General features: G+C 38.3%; 1 long non-coding RNA gene across 1 annotated transcript; it reads right to left on the reverse strand.

The window, feature by feature from the left end:
- Positions 1-351: 351 nt before the first annotated feature.
- LOC110535234 lies at positions 352-5153 on the reverse strand. Its single transcript, XR_005034550.1, has 3 exons — positions 5045-5153; positions 618-915; positions 352-481 (listed from the first exon to the last, which is right to left on the reverse strand). It is a non-coding gene; the product is annotated as an uncharacterized LOC110535234 (long non-coding RNA).
- Between the last annotated feature and the right edge of the window lie 1505 nt (positions 5154-6658).

Below are 6658 nucleotides of genomic sequence, written 5' to 3' on the forward strand. Positions count from 1 at the left end.
GGGATGGTATACAGAAGATGGTCTTTCACCAAATAGGGCTAAGCCCATCATTTTCTTTTCTTCCAATTTTAAATTAAACCTTTATTTAACTTGGCAAGTCAGTTAAGAACAAACTATTATTTACAATGACTGCCTACCCCGGCCAAAGCTGGGCCAATTGTGCGCCGCCATATGAGACTCCCGATCACGGCCGGACTTGAAACAGCCTGGAATCAAACCAGGGACTGTAGTGACGCCTCTTGCACTGAGATGCATTTATTATTATTTCTTGCTTCACAGAAGTACAGTCCTCCATCACCAGTCACATTGAGGGTGTAACTCTGTCCAGATGCTACCTGTATTGGTTTATTACCACAGATCTGGAACCAGATGAAGGTTGTCACAGGAGGGTTGGCTGTACTGCTGCAGGTCAGATTAACACAGCTGCCCACTAATACTTGATCAGCTGGACTGATGGAGGCCGAGGTGTCCTTAGGAGAGACTGAGGGAGAGGGGTTAATTTAGAATGTATCTGGATATGGTATATTGAATAGTCTCATCAAAACCACTCTATTACAATCATCAGTGAAAACATGATAGAATGATCTATTCTTCAGGAACCGGTGACTAAATCTTACATGAAACGTTAAGCATCATGGTATGTTCAGCTGTCTTGTTGCGTGTCCCTACTGGGTAGACTGCAGTACAAGTGATGTTCATCTCATGATGAAGATATGATGGAGTGAAGGTCACCGTGGAGAGAACTGATATGGTTTGGTCTGGATTCTCCTGCAGTTGGTTCTCAGTTGTGAACTGTTTTGCGAGAGTCCATGTCAGCTCAGGGGGGTGTTCGGGACAGGGAGTGACAGCAGAGCAGTTCAAACTGACAGGGGTCCCTTCCTTCACCTCACCTAAGGATGGGACTGGAAGGCAAATCTGTAATACATTGCAGATAAATATATTTTACACTAATAGTTAAACTGTCCACTTGTTCTACTCTTACCTTTGATGCAAGGAATCTAAACTGGAAAAAATAGAGGGTTAAAAGTTCAATTGTCTCTTACCCCTGACAACTATATTAACATACGTTTTATTGTCTGTTGCACGGAATGGTTGACTCAATCGTGAAGTAGTATTTATTAGTGTAACTGGTTGACAAATCTCGTTGACCAAAGCGGGCCAAAACACCTGCTACATAAAATACAACATCAGGGAGGTTCTGATGTTTTTTCAATTCAGTCCAATGATGTGTATTAACCCTAGATGACTGACAGGGGCCGCTGTTTGGAAGCCACTGCACAGCCATCTTGTTACTCCTCCTCCAGTGTAAAACAGATGTTGGAAGATATAGAAACGCATTTATTAATGTCTATATTTGTTTTAGACTAGTATATTCTATTACAGACACCTTAATGCAGACTTTTAAATTATATTTTGTGACCTGCAACACTTCCTTCAGTAGAGAGACCCTAGCGTTTCTCCAGCCAATGATTGCATCTTGAAACTCATTCAAATGGTATTATCCAATAGCTGCTTCATCTTTGAGTCAGAGTTTTTCCTTTTTCCTATTTTCCTTTGCCCCCAACTATGAGAAAATGTATGTGGAACAATTTGAGGAACCACTCACAAAACAGAGACACTCCCTACTTTCTAAAATCCTCTCATGGAAGAGATACATAGATTATGTCTTTTTGCTCTGGGAAGGAAGTCAGCAGGAACAAAATTAATTCCAAACTCTGCTAAACGAGGGCTCTGAATATCTCAAATTCACTGTTCACTGTTGAGAGAAAAATTAACTACCTGGACTTATGGATCATCAACGAGAATGATGTATAACATACAGACTTGTACACAAAGTCAACAGACCTCAATACCCTGCTACGTGGGGATAGTATGCATCCCCTTCCCCTCAGGAATGGTCTACCATATAGCCAGTTATGCAGGGTTAAACAAATCTGTGTCCAATAGTCAGACTTTGACAGCAATGCTAAGAAAATGAAAAATACATTTAAATTCAGAGGCTACATGGAAAAAACTATTGATGCTGTAGTGATGAAAATATCTCAAAAATCACAAGAAGAATTGCTAAAAACTAAACCAAAGAAGAAAAACAACGTCTGTTGCACTAAGTAAACCAAGTGTTCAGAGAAAATGAAAGCAATCCTGAAAAAGCACTGGCATATTCTGCAGTCAGACTATAGAATGGCAAACCTCTTCAAGGATCCCTCACTGGTGGTCTATAAGTGTGGTCACAATATTGAGGATAGTTTAGTGAATCTGACCTGCCCCCTGAACCCACTCAGACACTCTTGACACACAATCCAAATTGGAAATACCAATGTGGCTCATGCTCACAGTGCAATAGCACTACACAAACATCCTTCTTCAGACACCCACATACAGGCGGAAACATCCCTGTTAGGGGTATCATCTCTTGCAAGGAAAGGGGAGTAATCTGTCTCATCACATGTTCATGTGGAAAAGCCTACGTAGGACAACCGAAAAGACAATTAAAACAATGCATAGCTGACCACTGTCACGTGTGTCGTCGTCTGATGAGGAGGAATCGGACCAAAGAGCAGCGTGGTAAGAGTTCATGACCTTTATTTAACTGAACACTGACACAAAAAGACCAAAGTGCAAACTGAAACAGTCCTGTCAGGTGCAGAAAACACTAAACAGAAAACAACTACCCACAAAACATAGGTGGGAAAAAGCTACCTAAGTATGGTTCCCAATCAGAGAAAACGATAGTCAGCTGTCCCTAATTGAGAACCATACCTGGCCAAAACAAAGAAATACAAAACATAGAGAAAGGAACATAGAATGCCCACCCAAATCACACCCTGACAAAACCAAAATAGAGACATAAAAAGCTCTCGAAGGTCAGGGTGTGACAACCACCGCAGCTCAATCAGGTGTAATAACACTGACTATCCAGTAGCAGCTCACTTTGTTGAAGCTAACCATCCCATCTCCTCACTCAAAAACACACGCATATACACACACATTGAGTATGTTGGCCTACCAAGGAGAGGAGGTATATAAAACATTTACCCCTACTGTCTTAATATTGACTTTGATCTCAGGCCCTTCTTATGAACTATTCGTTTGATGAAGTCTTTTAAATGAATGTATTCTTTCTACAGTTTATCAGCGTACAACCAATATGTTCCCCTGTTGATGATGCTTATTGTGCATTATTGATGAACCAAAAGATTACATGTAACAACATTTTATGAAATTGAAAACAACTAAATACATTTGAAATTAAATTAAACAATAATGTGTGTTGATGCTAATCTTATGCTAATTTTAAGGATAACAATAGGCTAATATTTTGTATTCTTTCTAGAGTTTATCTTATTCTAATGTTAATGATAACAATAGGCTAATATATTCAATATGATGTAAACTATTGTCTTTTAACAGTTTCACTCAATTCACTCTAATTAACCTCATAATTATGACACACCCCTCACTATTGTTATTGGTTGCACTAATTGCACTGTTTATCTACATAACCTGGTTCAAACATTCATGACTTTACCCTGAAGAAGGAACAGTGATGCCGAAACGTTGGAGTTTTACCCAATAAATGACTGGGAGTTTATATATATATATAGAGAGTGTTCAACTCTCTTTGTTTTTATAGCTTACAGTGTATTCACCGTTAGTCAGCACCTCTACACTAAGTCATTTTCTCTGGGTGTGCTCCAGATAATGCTTTTTATATCACCTGAACATAACAAATACAATAAATAAACATGTGAAGATGATAAAGTATTTTATTTATAGAGTACTAACTTTACTGTCCCTTCTACAACAAAATACTGAAATACATGTAATATAGTCCTTGAAACATTTGATTTAAATACTGTAGAATTCCATTAATTATTATGGAGGACTGCTTCTTCTGGGGAGTACCATATATAGAGACCGGTGGTTTCATAGTCTCTCATTGGCCGTTATATAGCATTAGAGATCCAGGGTTTATACACATCATTGGTACAGTCTCTCCCAATAACATTAATATGAATTTATTTCAATGTACAGGTGATTTTTCAATTGGTTGGTGTGTTGTCAAGGAGTGAGGTGACGTGTGTTTGTGAGCAGATGACCACTAGTTTGAGCCCGGTATGGGGACAGGGACAGTGGTGGAAGGTATACTGTTAACCAAACACTGACGTCGGTTTCACATGAACATACAATGACATGAAAAGGTTTTCCCCCTTTCTGGTTCTCTATTTTGCTTCTTTTTTACTGTTATCAGATCTTCATCCAAAACCTAATATTAGATAAAGGGAACTTGAGTTTACAAATAACAAAAAAAACAGTTATAGTTATTTAATATATTTCATTAACAAAGTTATGCAACACCCACGCCCCTGTGTGGAAAAGTAATTCCCACCTTATACTCAATAACTGGTTATGTCACCATTCCAAAACACACAATCAGGAATACATCAAAATGTATTTAATGTACCAAATGTAAAGTTTTGGAATGGCCTAGTCAAAGTCCAGACCTAATCCCAAATGAAACATTGTGACAGTTCATGCTTGAAAACCCACAAATGTCGCTTAGTTATAGCAGTTCTACATGGGAGATTGGGACAAAATTCCTCCACAGCAACATGAGAGACTGATCAACAACTACAGGAAATGTATAGTTGGTTTTCATTTCAGCTGAAGGAGGCACAACCAGTTATTGAGTATAAGGGAGCAATTACTTTTCACACAGGGGCATTGGGTGTTGCATAACTTTGTTTAAGAAATGAATGAAATAAGTATGTAAATGTTGTGTTATTTGTTCACTCAGTTTCCATTTATCTAATATCAGCTTTTGATTGAATAACTGAAAACATTCAGTATCAAAAATATGCAAAATACATTTTCACAGGACTGTTTGAATCCAGACTGTTAAAATACACTAATCAGGAAGGAACTGTATACTTTTCTACACAATTAAAAAGCCAGTATATCACATCTCCCATAAAATATCATGAATTCTGGTTATTCCTTTATGTCTGATTCATAACTAATTGTTGTTGAGTGGAAGACTCACCTGACAGAAAGAGGCCAATGAGAAAAAACATGTTCTCACAACAAGCCATGTGAGAACTCACACAACACTGATCACCTGAAACAGGTCAAACATTCACTTCCTGGTAGAGTAGGTCACATGACACATATTGTATCACATTGAAACTTTAGTCCATAGTCACATAGGTTCTTCAGTTGTGAAGCTAATACATGAACTAACAGCCGCACATTAAACATTTTGAATCTCATTACTAAAATATAGAGATAAGATGTGAAGTTGTTGACACTTGCCTTACAACAGTAAGAAGAAATTCATGTGGCACATCTCACATCTCAGCAGTGACGTACTTCCTAATAAGTGCATTTATATGACAGGATGTTGAATAGTCTATGTGCTGGGTGTCAACATCAGTTGTGAAAACATGGTATGCTAATTTAAGCATTTAGAACATTGTAATTTTCTAATGAACCTTCTACTCCAGAACAATTAGTCTCAGTTACTTGAAACATTGCAGAGTTGGCCTGATCCATGTTTCATCAGTTTCAAATGAAATGAGCCTCAGCTGCCCACTGACTGATTCTACACACAAAGTGTGTGTTAGCCACTGACTCAACAGCATTATATGGCCTATACATTTCATTACTGCCCAAAATGAAACACTTATACACAATATATTTTTCATTGTGGGATAATAATATTCATTGCAGTTAATGTATGTGTGGTGGGTAAATAACCCTTTTAGGGGAAGGGGACCCCTTTACAGCATTTTGTTACAGGTCCCTAAGTAGTCAAGTTCGCCCTTGATACAACAATGGAAACGTGCTGCAATACAACCATCTGCCTCTCCTCTATCTCACAGGCTTGAATGGGAATTTGTGTGAGATTATTTTTTTTATGTAGCGAAATCATAAACCAAAATCCATCAAACTTGATAAGTTAAATTTGAGTTCAGTAAAAGATACCCGGTTCTGACATTATCTTTCAGCATGAAAAACAGACGTTTGTCTGAAACAGAGTAACTGTAATTGTAGCTGATGGATTATCACACACTTCTACATTTCTCCTGCACCCACTTCCTCTTTCATTACATCACTTCTATCTGCCAGGAAGAGCATGGTGGGCTAGGAGACACAGGAGGGAGCCATCAACCTTCAGGGCAAGGTGTACCTCCCCGACGGTCATGTCTAGATGGGATACAGCTTTTGTCAAATTGAGGTTCTTAAGTTGATTTTATGTTTTAGTTTAGCTAACCCTAACCCTTTTTCTTACCTTAATCTAATTATCCTAACCTGCTACGTTAATTCTCCCAACCTGCTGCACAAGTTCTCCTACATTTGCTAGGAAAAGTTCATTTTGACAAAAAGCTGTATCCCTTCTACACAAAACCCTCTTGGACTTGCCCAAGGCCTTCTGGGAGAAGGAGTCTCAGGAGCTGAGGACGTACTTTACCCAGCAGGTGGGTTTTTATTACAGTGCAATTAATGAACAACCTCAAATGCAGCCTCATTTGTGTCTCTTGAACAACCCTAAAAATAAAACAACATAATAACTCCCAACAATACACACATGAACATAGACATGTAATGGGGATATTTAAGATGAATAAAGTTCAGATTCAGTTTAGAGTGATTCATA

Source organism: Oncorhynchus mykiss, chromosome 11 (genome assembly GCF_013265735.2).
Source record: "Oncorhynchus mykiss isolate Arlee chromosome 11, USDA_OmykA_1.1, whole genome shotgun sequence".
NCBI lineage: Eukaryota > Metazoa > Chordata > Actinopteri > Salmoniformes > Salmonidae > Oncorhynchus > Oncorhynchus mykiss.